The sequence below is a fragment of the Zootoca vivipara genome, chromosome 13 (genome assembly GCF_965207765.1).
Source record: "Zootoca vivipara chromosome 13, rZooViv2.hap1.1, whole genome shotgun sequence".
Taxonomy (NCBI): Eukaryota; Metazoa; Chordata; class Lepidosauria; order Squamata; family Lacertidae; genus Zootoca; species Zootoca vivipara.
Window position 1 is genome coordinate 4,140,209 of NC_142596.1, and position 16,439 is coordinate 4,156,647.

General features: G+C 44.4%; 1 long non-coding RNA gene across 1 annotated transcript; it reads right to left on the reverse strand.

The window, feature by feature from the left end:
• Nucleotides 1-2,815: 2,815 nt before the first annotated feature.
• LOC148683610 (uncharacterized) lies at nucleotides 2,816-16,432 on the reverse strand. The gene is made up of 3 exons (XR_015946795.1): nucleotides 16,339-16,432; nucleotides 4,779-4,868; nucleotides 2,816-2,901 (listed from the first exon to the last, which is right to left on the reverse strand). It is a non-coding gene; the product is annotated as an uncharacterized LOC148683610 (long non-coding RNA).
• Between the last annotated feature and the right edge of the window lie 7 nt (nucleotides 16,433-16,439).

A 16,439-nucleotide genomic window follows, 5' to 3' on the forward strand; every position in this document is an offset into this window, starting at 1 on the left:
TTATCATTAGAAATGTGATTTTTAATTGATGTCTGGATGGAAATCGCTTTTAAAAAATGCCTGGGAAAATTCGGACATACGGCAACCCATGTCGGCAATTTTCCTTAAAGATAGCTCAGAAACTTTTTTTGTGTGAATTTGCCAAAAAAAAGCTCAACAACTTTTGGCAAAACTAAAAACAACTCAATAACTGTTTGAAATATGGCAAAGCTACTAAAAGGGCAGCCAACATAGAGCACATCACAGCAATATCGCAATGGTGTTAAATGACACTGCTACTTTATTCTTTAGTAAGCAAATTAATTCCATTTATGTATTGTCTGTGTGGAGCAAGAGTCCATTACTTCTCTGATTAACTCACAGCCGTTGAAGTGATAAACTGCAGTTCAATGTGTTCTCTTGCCCCTAATAGCATCTACTTGTGTCTTAAGATGCCTGAGCAGCAGAACCATTGGCTGAGCCAACCACCAGAGCTACAGCTCAGTGGCAGAGCACCACCTTTTCATGCAGAAGGACCCAGATTCATTCCCTGGCACCTCCAGACAAGGTGGGGGGAAGTCGTCCTCCTGAGATCCTGGAGCACTGCTGGCAGTTGATGAAGAGTGTAACTTAGCTACCGTAGATGGCTCAATGGTCTGATGCAACAGGAGGCAGCTCTCTGGGTTCGCTAGCCTGGACAAGCTGTGCGTGTTTCTGTAAGCATCTAAAAAAAGACATCTAAACATCACCTTGCTGCATCAGAATGTCCTCAAAGGGTTGTAAACTATTCCATGGAGCCTGGAAATGAAATACACCCAGGAAACTTTTTCAACTACACCCACATTGTTCCCATCTAATCAATATCTAGGTCTACCTGTGCTCCAGCTGAGAGCTCCCTTCCTCCTGCCCATTTGTGTTACACCTGCCTTCCACTAGACAGTGTTATCTTTCAGTGACTTTCTTTCTTTCTTTCTTTCTTTCTTTCTTTCTTTCTTTCTTTCTTTCTTTCTTTCTTTCTTTCTTTCATAAAATGTATACCCTGCTTGGTTGTAAAACAGCTCAAAGCGGTCTTTGAAGAAATTACTATAAAATGTAAAAACAGTTGAAAACAACTACGGTACTTAAAATCTGGGGGCCAACACAGAAAAGGCAGCATTCATGTCTTTGGTAAGCCATGAGCATGTAGCCAAAATTCTGGGTGCCACCTAGCAAAGAGAAATAAACTCCACATTAGATGCAAGCTACTATGCTATTAGCATTAGAGGTTGCCTAGGAACACACACCAAAGAGAGATAAATAGCACACCTTTCCAGCCACTCAGTGCTGACTACATGAATGAAACGTACGTGTGTCAACAAAGACAATGAAACAGTTGCAGGATATACACTCACCCAGCATCCGGAGCATAGGCCAAGCTTATTTCCTGATGCAGTTCAAAAAAAAGAAAAAAGGAACCAGGTTATTTTCTGACTGTGTGAGGACCACAAAATCAGCCGTCTTCAACTGTTTTCAGAGTCAGCTGCACTTGGAAACCCAACTTTACACTTGCTTTTGTTTGTTTGTTTTACCATTTAAAAACTTGACAAAATGCACAGACGTCACCAGGAGGCAAGATCAGAAATCAACAATTTCAGCATACTAAGGACTTAATGATTTTGAAAAGCTCTTTTTATCCCTCACCCCTAAAAAGTCAACTTTTAATCTCCGTTGAGATGCAATACACAGGTATTTGGTATTCATGGAGAAGAGTTTCAGTGGCTACTTCACAGTTGCAGGCAGGACGGTTTGAATACCATCTGCTGGAAACTGCAGGAGGGGAGAAGAGGGCTCTTGAGCTCAGGTCACCCTTTCCAACTTCCCACAGGTTTCTGGTTGGCCCCTGTGAGAAAAGGTTGCTGGATTACATACACCATTGGCCTGATCCAGCAGTGCCATGGATTCTTGCATTCTTAATCTGTTAATTACTTAATTATCAGTTCAAATCCAGATAGTAAATTAGCTATGGCTACAATCTACAAACCTATCTGACTGGGGGGGGGGGGTAAGTGCCACTGCAGCTCTTACTTTTGAGTAGGCATGTATGAGATGCGAGAGGCTGTTTGCATTTGGATTTAAAATTCTTTATCAAGTAGTAATACTTGGGAGCTTAAATTGACCCACCCCTTAATTTTAGTTTAAACTGATCTCGTAAACAAAGCAGAGATACGGTAAGAATCTGGCAGAAATTCTATGGAAGGAGTTCCAATGCTGAGGGCCCTTCCAGCACCTTGTTTTGGTGCTACTCTTGCGATAGGTGTTAGCAGCTCCTGAAGCACAGCCATAACTCCAGCTTACACTTCCCAGAGTCAGGAACAAATTTAGGAACAGGTAAATCATCTGAGGGGACCCAGGTGGCACTGTGGGTTAAACCACAAAGCCTAGGGCTTGCCGATCAGAAGGTCGGTGGTTCAAATCCCCGCAATGGGATGAGCTCTCGTTGCTCGGTCCCAGCTCCTGCCAACCTAGCAGTTCGACAACACATCAAAGTGCAAGTAGATAAATAGGTACCCCTCCGGCGGGAAGGTAAACGGCGTTTCCATGTGCTGCTCTGGTTTGCCAGAAGCGGCTTTGTCATGCTGGCCACATGACCCGGAAGCTGTACGCTGGCTCCCTCGGCCAATAATGCGAGATGAGCGCAGCAACCCCAGAGTCGGTCACGACTGGACCTAATGGTCAGGGGTACCTTTACCTTTACCTTTAAATCATCTGAGATGCTGGGTTTGGCAGGTCCCTGTCATCTGCTAGCCATTCAGCTGAAAACAGCAGTTTGTTCACATGTAAAGTTGGTAACACTCACCTGCATGGCCAGCACTGAGCCAACATTTATTGTGCTTCATTCACAGGAAATGTACCGTATTGGTTCCCATTCATCAAACAGTGTGCCTGGGAGAAATTGGAATCAGTTCAATGTGTGAGGGAAATCTATCTCCTTGTGTGACAGAGCAAAATTGTGCATGCAAACAATACATTAAAGTTGTGAAATCGACAACATATGTATTAAATAAAGATCACCAAAGGAAGTCTTTCTTCATGTTGCATCTGTTAGAGAAGTGCAAATTTCATTTGCACAAGAGAGAACCTCTTCTGTTTTGGCCCCCTAACTGTGGAATGCCCCCACCCCCCACCCCCGAGAAGAACCACGGGCACTGACATTGTCTTTTTCTCAGCACCAGCTTAACATCTTTTTATTTTGCACAGGCATATATTTTCAGATGGCTGGGTACTTTCATCTTTCATTCATTATACTGTATATACATCTTTCATGTTTTTGGATGAAGGTGAAATTTATTTGCTGATTCAAAGAATTTATAAACTGCACCTCACCTTCTTCGAAAATGGATTTCAGGGCAGCATATATAAGAGTGTGGAATCTATGATTTTGAAAGTTGGGCCATGGAAACACACATCACTTTGGACACTCTTTGTTGGTCTAGGGCAGCCTTCCCAACGTGGTGCCCTCTGGACATTTTGGATTGCAGTTCCCACCAGCATGGAAGATGATCACAACTGATGGGCAGGAAAAAGCAGTCCTCAAATGTATAAATAACAAATGCAATGGAGTCCCAAAGACGAATGACACTCGTGTTAGAAGCCATCCTGCAGATGCTATGCAAAACGTTGTGGATTGCCTCTTCCCATCTAATGAACATAAGAGGAGAAACAGGGAAGAAACTATGGTATGGAAAACTAGAATACTACAACAGAGTGGTTTCCAAGGAAGCTTATCCAAAATTCTTCAATAAGGAGATCAATAATGGTGGACAATTTTTCCAGAAAGACAGATTGCCCACCATAGTTCTAGTTACAGGTAGGTAGCTGTGTTGGTCTGAGTCGAAGCAAAATAAAAAAATTCCTTCAGTAGCACCTTAAAGACCAACTAAGTTTATATTTTGGTATGAGCTTTCGTGTGCATGCACACTTCTTCAGATACACTAGAAACAGAAGTGTCAGACCCTATATATATACACAGAGGGTGGTGGGGGTGGGTGGGAATGGGTGATGGGCTGATGGGAGTGGTAAACCTGTAGATGGCTGTTAACGGCTGCTGATGGCTGCAATTAGTCGGGGGGGGGGGAAGCAAGGGCTGAGGTGCTAAAGAAAGCTTGATCATGCATAATGAGATAAGAATCAGTTTGTACCTGTGCAAGTTTCTTGGTGAGGTTGATGGACTTCCATTTCATGTGGCTGAATGTGGTGCACCTCAGCCCTTGCTCCCCCCCCCCCAGGACTAATTGCAGCCATCAGCAGCCCTTAACTGCCATCTACAGGTTTACCACTCCCATCAGCCCATCTCCCATTCCCACCCACCCCCACCACCCTCTGTATATATATAGGGTCTGACACTTCTGTTTCTAGTGTATCTGACGAAGTGTGCATGCACACGAAAGCTCATACCAAAATATAAACTTAGTTGGTCTTTAAGGTGCTACTGAAGGAATTTTTTAGATTGCCCACCAAATAGTGATCTCCTCACACTGCAAAACACTGGGCGGCAACTTTCCCTGCCCATTGGCCATGCTGGGTGGGGCTGATGGGACCTGGAGGGTGATTGGTTGGAGGCGGCTAGTTTAGGGCTGATCCTGCACAGGCTCAGAGAGTTACAGGGAGAAGCCTCCAATATCCACAGAAAAGTGACTGTGGTGTGTGAGTGGGGGAAGGTGTCAATGGCCAGAGTTTTATTTTCCTTTCCAGAGAAGCAGTCACATTGTTCTCTGTTCCATTGTTTCTCCCCGATTTAATTTTCCAATGTCATGACTCACTCTGTATAGGCAGTTTGGGAGGTTGGAGTAAACAGCTGGTCTGTGCCAGATGGGTGGAAATGTAGACTCATCTCCGCCTTAGCAAAGCCCCTGGAAAGACAACATTCATGAAATGTTTGGGGAATGTGCTAAAGTGCAAAACTCAAACCAAATCAAACACCGTAGTTTGGCCCAATGGCTGCCTTTCAGTGAGATCCTTCATATGAGGAATGAACAAATGGATAGTAGACAGAACGTTCAGCAGTGGCTGCTAAGAAAATAAAAGATTCTGATCTCCCTCCAACTCAGCCCAGGCAAAAAACAAACTGGAGATTAAACGATTGCTGGAGACAATAAATGCAACAGTAAATCTCTCAAAAGGATATGCTTCTTTTATTCTAAATAAACTGGCTCAGCTCCTTTCCAAACATGCGTGATTATTTCTTTGCTTACCCAAAGGTTTGAGGATTTTAGTCAGCAAGCTAAACTGTGGACATACTCTGATTTGATCTGTTTTAATTGCCTTGCCTAGAAAGCATAGTTCTGAGGTTGAGGCAAAGGCTAGCAGAATCTTCTACACTTCCACCAAGCTACAGTTCCCATGATGCTTTGGAGGTGGCCACGACAGTTAAACTGGTATAGAACCATTGCAGACATATACAAGTGGGGCCGCTACATAAAGCTGCAGTGTGGGGTGTGATTTGGCAGCCACAACTATCTGCAATGCATGAGGACTAGACTCATGGGGTGAAGGCCAGAACTAGCAGCTTGGCCATCACTCATGGAGGCGATAGGGTGGTAAAGTGCCACGTTTTCCTTCCTGGGTTTGTGCAGATTTTAGGCAACAGCTCTGCATGCTTGTTTTGTTTTTGCAGATCAGCTTAGGTACTGCCAGAACAAGCTTTTGCACCTTGCCTGCCAGGGGAAACTGGATGGCAAATGAGGTGACTATCTGCTCAGCCAACTTTGGCTCCCTCACCAATCACAGGCGTCTTGTGTTATTCAAGGAGAGCCACACCTATTCCCTTGTAAACAGCTCCTGTATCCACTGCTAGATATATTGGCCATTGTTAAACTATGGAACTCAGGCCCTTAGGAGTGAAGACTACCAACCTGGATGGCTTCAAAAGAATATTGGACAAATAAATGGAGGAGAAGGCTACAAGCCCAAATGACTATGCTCTGCTCCATGTTCAGAAGCAGTAATACTTCTGAATACCAGTTGCTGGAAGCTACGGGAGGGAAGAGGGCTCTTGTGCTCAGGTCCTGCTTGCAAGTTTCCTACAGGCATCTGTTTGGCCACGGTGAGAACAGGATGTGGATGATATGGGCCACTGGCCTAATCCTGCAGGACTCTCCTTATGTCCTTATATCCTGGAGAAAAGCCTACATAGGGACATAAGCAGCTGCCTTATAGGTCGGAATATTTGTCAGCCTAGGTAAAAGGCTCTCTTCTATCACTTTCTACTTGATTCTTCTAACTGGAGATGCCACTGGGAATTGAACATGGGACCTTCTGCATGCCAAGCAGGTGTTCTGCCACAACTCTGCCTATAAGGGACCTTGGCAACCCTGGCCACCACAGTTCTAAGTGAACGTGGTGTTGGTTTTTATTCTCCACTTTTTTTCTGCCTTGGCCAGTCATGTCTTCCTCCCACCACTATTTCCATCCTTTGCAGAGTGACAAAACTCAGAGTCCCAATATGGCCAAACGTGCTGCGTTCTCCACCCCAGCAATAAAGCAGCAAGACTCTGAGTGATTTACTTATTTTTATTAATCTGCCCTTTAAGGTCCCAAGGCAGGTTACCACAGTAAAAGAAAACAGTTTAAAACAACTTACAAGCACAGAAATAAGGTGGGTCCTAAAAATATACCTCTCTAGTGTCAAAAGCCAGGGCAAAGAGGTATGTTTTCATTATTCACCAGCAGTACAATGAAGGTGCCAGACACACCTTAATATGCTGCAGGATGTAAGTCCTTTTCTGTGCTTCAATGTAGTGTCTTGTATTTATTTTAGTCATTTATTAAAAGTTAAATATCCAGCATTCCTGGTGCAATTTACAACATTTAAAATTACAACTTCATTTTAAAAAACACAAAACCCTCTACAGTACAAAGCAACTGCACAAAGAGACACAATCAGCAGTATAAACCAAACACAAAACATTATGGACCACATAAAACAAAAGCCTTTGGGAATAAAGCAGTAATTAGTAACTATAATGAGTTCAGGGTCTGAACTAGAAAATCACAAGTCCTTTCTAACTCTACAATTTTATGGTTGCTATATTGTCTAACTGGTTGGCCAGGTCTGACCTAGCATCTTTCTTTGCTAGGCAAATTCAGGAGATATGTAGATGGGAACTAAATAATTAGTCATAAACCATAGTTCTGGAAGGAAAGCCCCATTTGGGCTTACCCTCCCCACTTTCCTTGGCTGGGGATGATGTCATCCCAATGGATTATGCACAGGCTGCACTTGAGGTGGGCTAAGGATAGGGCTCTGAAAGCATCTTAAAGGTATTGCCTGTCACCCTGGTGGTTTGATGCAGAAGCAGTGGAGGTTGGAGGATGTAAGTTTTGTGCCTCCATCTGTTTTCAGCATCTATACAGTGTTTGCAAATAAAATACAGATATTACAAAATGCCAGTAAATCTCCAGTGACCTCCTTCCAGAAGAAACAAAAGTCAGATAACCACTAAACCCTTGGATCTTTTCAGACAGGAGGGGAGAGCATAACTGTGTGGATATTATAGCTTTCCGTGCATTGAGATACAACTGGCTCTGATTGTTGAGACGATGATTGCATTCATCATTCCAGATGCCAACCACAAGAAGCACAACCACAAGAAGCACGGGTTCCTGATGCTTCCATTCCTCCTTGCCAGACCTACCCTCCAAGTCCAAGTTCTTCAAATACCAGTAAAAAATGAAGCACTGGTCGGCTTGGGGTGCTTCCTTCGGCAGGGGGGGGGGAGCCTCCCACCCATCTCAGCTCAGGGATCTTTCTTATCAAAACTACACCCACATCATCATAAATTCTTCAACAGATGCTGAGTTGCAAGCTCAAAACATTTCATAGGCGAGTCTTTGCAGGTACTGGCATGCTCATTGGCAAGGATGACATGCCCACCATTCATCCAAAGAAGGGAGGAAACAAGCCTCTAAATAAGGGAGCAAACAAGCTGGGTTCATGTAGAGGCACAACCCATGTCTGCTGGATCAGGCTAGAGCCTGATTCCCAGGCTAGAGCAGGAGGCTTTAAATGGCACCAGACAAAACTCATTAGCAATATTGATCAGCAAGAAGCAATGCTTTTAAGCAACCATGCTTCCACTAATGTGGTTGCATTGAGTGCATTGAGGAGACAGTAGCAGCCCCAAAGAGAAGAAACTGGTATGTGGAAACTCTTAGTAAGACGGTGTATCTTGTCATTGGTAAAAATAATTTATATTGCGCCCAGAGATGTAGCCACGTAAATTTGCTGCAGCAAAATCAGCAAGGAGTCTTGCATGCGTTTTGTGGATTAGAGTTGACTTCATCAGACACATGAAGTGTAATTCTAAAATGGCACCTGCATATCTCTCTCTCTCTCTCTCTCTCTCTCTCTCTCTCTCTCTCTCTCTCTCTCTCTCTCTCTCTCTCTCTCACACACACACACACACACACACACACACACACTCATTCTTATATACAAACACATGGTTGATGGCGGTGAGATGATGGAAAGGAGTAAATAAGACTTCTTAGAATGTTGCACTAGAACACTCGAACTTGTGGATATCCATTGAAGCTGAATGTTAGAAGATTCGGGACAGATAAAAGAAAGGAAATCTTCATGCAGCACATGGTTAAACTATGGAACTCGCTCCCATAGGAGGCAGTGATGGCTGCCAAAGAGGATTGTATACATTTGTGGAGGAGACGGATATTGATGGTTACTAGATGGCTCTGCCTCCGTGGACTGAAGCAGTAATGCTGCTCAATACCAGCTCCAGAAACCACAGGAGCGAGGGCTCTTGTGCTCGATTCCGCCTTCTTGGCTTCCCACAGGCAGTTGCTGGGAGAACAAGATGCTGGACTAGGTGCGCATTGGCCTGATCCAGCAGACTCTCCTTATTTCCTTTTGTACACGTTACAGGTGACTCCCCATTGACATGGGGGTTATGTTCCAGGCCCCTGTGCGCATAAGCAAAATGTGTGTAAGTGGAGAGCCTCATCAGAGTGTGGAATGAGGGTGATTTCTTCTTCTTCTTTTACAACCAAAAAGTCAGAGCTCTTCCAAACCCGACATAACAAAAAGCAACCCATACTGAACCTTTAGTTCCAGATCTCTAGAAAGGGAACATTGCCTCTGTACCCGCAGCAATACAGCTTCTCGCCCAACAGCTGTTGAGCGGGGTACGTGGCAGCAGCAAGAGCTCTTGGGCAACCTTTTTTTTTAAAAAAAGTCTTTTAAAACCTGTATTTCTAAAATTTTGGCTCAGTGTCGTCAACTTCAGGCTCCGGGGAGAGTCTCCTCACAAGCCGCAAGGACTTCCCACCTATCTCCTGCTATTTCCAGGTTTGAATTGAATTATTTACTTATTTCCCGGTGCCGCACATCTATGCGGATGCACAAAAGTCAATTGCGCGTAAAACAGGGAGGATGCCTGTCTTGCAGTCATCCTTAATACAATCTACATATCACTAGATTGGGAAAAAGCCCCACCCTTCAAACCACTTCACAAAAAGAATGAAACAATAAAATTATCAATAAAAACAATCATTCAAAACATTTTAAAAATAATAAAAGTCAGCAATAAGATAAAGACAGGTTAAAACACATGTGGACTTCCTTTCAATAGCCTTATAACAGGCACCCCCAAACTGCGGCCCTCCAGATGTTTTGGCCTACAACTCCCATGATCCCTAGCTAACAGGACCAGTGGTCGGGGAAGATGGGAATTGTAGTCCAAAACATCTGGAGGGCCGAAGTTTGGGGATGCCTGCCTTATAAGGTAGGCCAGGGTTATTATTTTTGCATTGCATGGAGGAAGTGGTTTAGAAAACATTGGAGGTGCAAGATCTTGGAAACTTCTCCTGCACAGTCACATCCAGCAGGGCCTCTTAAGCGTGTACACTCCGCACCTGACTTTCACTTATTCAGTAGTTCAACACTGGCCACCCAGTTCAAATCACTTTACTGTAAGGTTCAGGGATGGGCTAAGGAAAGCACTTTCTCTGCAGTAAGCTTACTGAATTGCCCACCAGAAGCCTGCAGTGGTGGCCACAGGAATCTCCTTTTTCCTGGATCAGGCCATTGGTTCAACTAGCTCAGTGCTGTTGGCACTGATGGACAGCAGCTCTCTAGGGTTTCAGAAAAGGGTCTCCTACCTGAGGATGTTGGGAAATGAACCTGGGACATGTTTCTTGATAGAAAACTATACCCAAAGTAGCTTGCAAAACTAGACCTTGGTGCCATGGATTTGTCTATCGACAGCTTTCCAGCATAATGATGAAATGGAAACTACACAGTTTCTGTCTCCCTCTTGGCTAGCAGGAGCTGGAGACAAACCAACTGACAATGGCCCCAAGTTAGGTGGTGCCTGCAATGGTGTAGTGGAGCAGGGGTGCAAGGGAGAACACAGCTCCAGGACTTTTCAGAGCGAGAGTGATGATGTCAAAAGCTGAAGTGCAGGGTAACTGACAGAACATCCTTGCTGTGGCAAGTGAGGAAGGCAGAGTTTTCCAAACTTTTCGTTTTGGTGACACACTTTTTAGACCTCCAGCATTTCACAATACAGTAATTCACTTTTACTAGCAAACCAGACGTTAAACTAACCCCTTTCCAGCCCTGAGAGAAGCACAGGGAACATTTGCATGACATACCTACACACTGCAGCTGACAAACTAACGTGTCGCGATACAGTACTAGGTTTGGAAAGCTCTGGACTAGGGTGATATGAGATGCTTAGATTTGTTCATGAACAGGTAAACATAGACTAGGAAGTCAATTCTAATTCAAAGCAAAAACTTGCATTTTAGCTGGCTAAAGATCTTTCATTAAACCTCAGGGTGTTGTTTTTTTAATAAAAAAAACAAATTAAAAGTGTGTGGTCGCAGGAATAAGCACCACCTAGTCTCTATGTGTAAGGCTGCAGTCACGTGATTTGAATGAGTATTATGTCATGGATCTCTGTTCTTTGGGTGTGTGCGTGTGTATTAATGGATCAACACAGCTGCATTTTTTGGACTCTTCTTGGGGGTGTGGCTCTGGGAGCGGTCATGATGACCTCTTGTTCTCTAAAATCTGACACTGGCTCTTTCGAGGGAGGGATACCTGGAGGGCAGAAATAGATGCCTTTTTGGGCCTGATCCAGCAAGGCTATTTATTCTTGTGTTTTTGGAGATGATTCTTTTAACCTCATCAGTACACCTGCCCCATGCTGTGTTCTTTTGGCTGTTTTGATAGCAGTTTCCCTTGGGTGAGGTAGGAGAACAGTCAAAGGCGTTGGCCACCAGCTGCTTGGAGCAACTGGAAGTTTTAGTTAGTGCCATACATACAGACATAAATACATAATTTTATTTGCACGTCACCTTCCCATAGTTAAAGCCATGCTGCTCAAGGAAGCTTACAATATGAGAAAAAAGTTACAATCATAACAAAAGTAGTCATAAACAATAAATAAAACATCAAAAAATACACAGCCAAATTGAAACCATTTCCAGATAAATCATGACATCTAAAATAAAAATACCAAAAAAAAAAAAATCTATAACATCAACACTCCTTAAACAATACCCCAGACCAAGTTTGTAGCTGGAGTCAATCAGGGGCAGGCCTTGGCTTCACCAGGCCAGGTGGGGGAAAGGCCTGCAAGGCAGGAAGCAGGTCTTCCAGAACTCATCTAACTCTGTGGGGCATGAACCTAGCCATCCAGTTGCCTATCGAGAAACATTTGGAGGGCAGGGAGAAGACTATCTGGCAGGGATGGGGAGAAATGCATGCCTGTGTCACAGCATCAGCCAGTATCTAAGAAGATGGAGGAGGTGGAAAGGGCAGAGGGTGAAGAAAGAGCACTGAGTGGAGGGACCGCCTTTCCCCATGCTTTGGACCCTCTGGGAAGCTCAGCAAACCTGCTGCCCCTGGAACTGGGTGTGGAGAGTGCAGCTGAATGGGCCACAGCTGTGGGCAGCCTGCGGAAGTGCCATCCACTTTGGGCCTGTCCATCAAAAACAAGTCTGGTGTGGGAGACTAGGGTGATGTCCGCTGTTTCCAGGAACTCTTCTTGTCGTGAGATTTTTGTGAGTGAGATGAGAGTTTGTTTGGACACTGGCTGAGAAACCGGAGGCTGAGAGCGTATGTCAGAAGGAAAATGAATTGATATTGATTTTTATATATTAGCAACTTTGTATTAATGTAACATTTTTATATGCAACTGTGTATTTTTGTAAGAATTTCTTTCAGCTGTCTGTTGTTGCTGCTTGTTTTCTGTATAACACACACACACACACACACACACACACACACACACACACACACACCTCGGTTTTCAAACATAATCTATTCCGGAAGACAGTTCAAGTCCTGAAACGTTTGAAAACTGAAAACTCAATACGGAAGCTTCATTATGGAAAACTCAATACAGAAAACTCAATACGGAAGCCACGTAGTATGTTCAACTTCAGAGGCGTGTTCGAAAATCGAAGCATTTACTTCCGGGTTTACAGCGTTTGAACACCGAAATATTCATCAACAGAGATGTTTGAAAACTGAGGTACCACACTGTGTGTGTGTGTGTATATACACACACACACACACACACACACACACACACACACACACACACACACACTAGCTGGCCTGGCCACACGTTGCTGTGGCTCAGTCTGTTAAATGGACCCTCAGAGTCCCCCTTCAGATTCCCCTGACCTTCTGAGTCCCCCTTCATTTTGTTGAAATGTTTTAAGAGTGTTCTGTTTACATAGGGTCATCCCTGTGAGTCCCCCCACCCTGTCCCGACCCATGAGGTATGTCGCCCCCTCCCCCTCCCCCACCCAGGTGAGCCCCCACCTCCACTCGGCCCAGTCTGGAAAGGCGAGCCGAGATGCTGTGGAGAGGGAAGCTTTTCTAGGTGCAATACCAGGGTAGCCGTCACTAGAGGGTGCTGTTTTGCAACATCTCCTGTGCTCCCAGCATGCACTTGAGGGTGATTTGTGAGTTCTGGAACACGGGGTTTTACGTGGCCCAGGTGTGACATCTGTCTATGTAACCTGTATATGGTCACTCTCATATTCGCTTTGGACATTGTGTCAAAATTTGAACGTAATCGGTCAAGCGGTTTTGGAGAAAAGTGGACACCCACCTACATGCCCAGTTTACATTCCTTTATATATAGATAGAGAATAAACAATCAAATTCAATCTACCTAACAATCTGTACTTCATCTGCAACTACCAATCAAAGTCAACCCATTATGCAATGCAGTTCTCCAAATAAAATAGGTTAGAGCATAAAGATACATATATTAGAGATAATAACATTCAGGAATGCATTATACTGGGGGGAAACTGCTTGCAAAAATAAATATATATTTGGACACATGAGCGTAAAAGCACTAATGATTTTTTGTGAGGGCTTACTTTTTATTATTATTTTGCAAACTGATGTTGTGAACTGAGTTTAAGATTGGAGAAACGAGACACTGAACTTTATATCAACCCTCTGTTAAAACTGGTTGCTGACCAGGGCTCTCTAAGTCTTACCTAGGCAGTGAACATGCTTTGACAATCTGAATCATTCAGTTCAGTTGACTGCCACAAAGTTCAGAAAAATGCAAGGGCTTTCTTTGCACAACACATATTTAAACTTGTGCAACTCACTGTCACAAAAAGTAGTGAGTTGCCACTACCTACATGGCTGCGAAGAGGATTAGGCATACCTTCCATGATCTGGTCTATTGATGGCAACCAGCCATTGTACAGGTAGCTAACAGAGCCTACGTGTAGAGGGGCAGTATATCTCTGAGCAGCTGGCACTGTGGGCAAATCACAAAGTTGAATGACCAACAAAATCTCTTCAAACATGCCTGGAAATCATCTCCACTATCTGTTAAGTTGCCTGCAATGTCATAGCCTCCTTTACTTGGGGAGCTCTTCAGAGCCATCAGTCAGCTCAGACCTGCTCAGGCTAAGTTCCAAAAGCAGCATAAGAAATATTTCTTTACTGCAGCAGCAATATGTGCTGCTTCCAAAGATTCAATTTGGCCATGGGAAACCAATATGATTTAATGAAAGAGGCTTAAGGAACAAAACACTTTCTGAGCCAACCTCCCCAACCCCTTGCAATCAAGCAAAATCATGCAGAAACTGGATATAAAGGATCAATGCCCATTTGTTTGACAGAGGTAGACAGATAGGAATTTGGAACATGGCATTTTGAAGTCCAGTTCTGGCTCTGCAAAAGAGCAGCTGGATTTGTGCCTACATGGTTTATGGATCAGAGGTGCATAGATCAGATAATGACCCCCCTTCTTCTAAAGTGGGGAGCTAAACTAAACAGTGGCACTGTAGGTTAAACCACAGAACCTAGGGCTTGCTGATCAGAAGGTCAGCGGTTCGAATTCCTGCAACGGGGTGAGCTCCCATTGCTTGGTCCCTGCTCCTGCCAACCTAGCAGTTTGAAAGCACATCAAAGTGCAAGTAGATAAATAGGTACCGCTACAGCGGGAAGGTAAACGGCGTTTCCGTGTGCTGCTCTGGTTCACCAGAAGCGGCTTTGTCATGCTGGCCACATGACCTAGAAGCTGTACGCTGGCTCCCTCGGCCAATAACACGAGATGAGCACCGCAACCCCAGAGTCGGTCATGACTGGACCTAATGGTCAGGGTTCCCTTTACCTTTTAAACTAAACACACTGAAAGAATTATGGTCTGACCAGTTACTGACTCTGAGAATTTCTTCATTTGCAGTAGCTAGTTCTGCAGCTAGCAGAACTTCATTAGGTTGTGCAAAAGATTCAGATGAATCCTAACTCAAGAACCAAAGTGGGCCCATTTCAGACAGCTTTGGGGCTTGTCTGAACTGAAGCAGAGTTCCTCCAAAGCACCCCAGTCTGAAGTGGGGACTTCCCAAGTAATCTGAAAAAGGAGCATGCAAGAGAGAAGGAAGCATGTGTGATGCAAGGACAGAATGTTATGTATTTTAACAGCCAAGGGGTTGGGGGCCAGGAAACAGGTGATCTGATGACATGTTAGTGGCATTACTGGTGGCTGATGAGGGAAAGAAACGCACCCCGATAATGTCATGTCACCTGCATTATAGGTGCAGTGAAGCACATGTTATAGAATTATATGACACATTCCCCCTGCAAAACCTGGGCTTGCAAACAACGACTTTTTTTGTCATGGCAACTCAAAACGACTTACAAAAAAGCCCATTAGATCCAAGGGGCAGGAAAATACGAAGTGTTGGTGCTGACCTTTAAAGCCCTAAATATCCTTGGCCCTTTATACCTGAAGGAGCATCTCTACCCACATTGTTCAGCCCAGACACAGAGGTCCAGCTCTGAGGGCCTTCTGGCAGTTTGCTCATGGTGAGAAGTGAAACTACAGTACAGGGAACCAGGCGGAGGGCTTCCTTGGTAGTTGTGCCAGCCCTGTGGAATGCCCTCTTGGCAGATGTCAGAGTTAAACAACTATATAGATTTTCATAGACATCTGAAGGCAACCCTAGAATCATAGAGTTGGAAGAGACCACAAGGGCCATCCAGTCCAACCCCCTGCCGAGCAGGAAACACCATCAAAGCATTCCTGACATATGGCTGTCAAGCCTCTGCTTAAAGACCTCCAAAGGAGGAGACGCCACCACACTCCTTGGCAGCAAATTCCACTGTTGAACAGCTCTTACTGTCAGGAAGTTCTTTCTAATGTTTAGGTGGAATCTTCTTTCTTGTAATTTGAATCCATTGCTCTGTGTCTGCTCCGTTTTTTAGATTTTTGAAAAACTCATTGCCCCCACCCCTGTAATCTGGAGCACCTACAGCCTGCTTCCATTGCCATGAATGGAAGTTTTTCACCAGCCCCATGGAAATACAGTCACGCTGGCTGGGGCTGTTGGAAGTTGTGGTCCAAAACATCTGGAGGGCACTTGGGTAGCAAAGGCTGCCTTAAAAATAGGAATACAAAATGTTGCACCATTTGAAAGCCACACCCAGATGCTTAGCATGCAGCTTTAAGCTCTAGGCACTCCAAAGTCTGACTGACAAGTTTTGCTTGTCTAGAAAAAGACTTCAGTGAAGCAGGGCTGGCATCTCCCTTGGGAACATGAGAACACCCTAAAGCCTAAACCTTGCAGCAGCCAATCTGCATATATCAGCTAGGAGCAAAGAAATGCCACCCCAATCACAAGAGAAAGGGGGGGGTTATGCAATCATGTACAGCTAACTGTCAGAGGCCTCTACGCAGAGGTTTGAGCAGCAAGAAGGTAAACCTTACAGACAGGTTGAGAAAATGCCTTGATTCCCCCCATTTTAAAGTGAGCTGAAACACCGAGCTGCTGAACCCCACCCTCTTGTTATCGAGCGCATACATGACTCACCGCCAAAATATTTCTTCTGTGGGAGGTCAAAGACTGGATTTATGGTTTTGAAACAGAACCTACTATTTAGCAACAGTGCAAAGCAAACTTTGCTCCTTTTC